Source organism: Rutilus rutilus (genome assembly GCF_951802725.1).
Source record: "Rutilus rutilus genome assembly, chromosome: 13".
Taxonomy (NCBI): domain Eukaryota; kingdom Metazoa; phylum Chordata; class Actinopteri; order Cypriniformes; family Leuciscidae; genus Rutilus; species Rutilus rutilus.
This window is the reverse complement of record NC_140218.1, coordinates 229,423-230,000: the sequence shown is the minus strand read 5'-3', so window position 1 is coordinate 230,000 and position 578 is coordinate 229,423.

Below are 578 nucleotides of genomic sequence, written 5' to 3'. Positions count from 1 at the left end.
TCTCGTCTGATCTCGGAAGCTAAGCAGAGTCGGGCCTGGTTAGTGCTTGGATGGGAGACCGCCTGGGAATACCAGGTGCTGTAAGCTTTTTAGTTTACTTCACTAATGTTCTAACCTTTTAAATAGCCCAGGTGCTGTAAGCTTTTTGCATCTTGCATCTTGTGTTCAGATGGAGTGTGTGTGAGGGCGCCCTCTGGTGTTTAGATGGAGTGTGTGTGAGAGCGCCCTCTTGTGTTCAGATGGAGTGTGTGTGAGAGCGCCATCTGGTGTTCAGATGGAGTGTGTGTGAGAACGCCCTCTGGTGTTCAGATGGAGTGTGTGTGAGGGCGCCCTCTAGTGTTCAGATGGAGTGTGTGTGAGAACGCCCTCTGGTGTTCAGATGGAGTGTGTGTGAGAGCGCCCTCTGGTGTTCAGATGGAGTGTGTGTGAGAGCGCCCTCTTGTGTTCAGATGGAGTGTGTGTGAGGGCGCCCTCTTGTGCCTCTTGTGTTCAGATGGAGTGTGTGTGAGGGCGCCCTCTTGTGTTCAGATGGAGTGTGTGTGAGAGCGCCCTCTGGTGTTCAGATGGAGTGTGTGTGA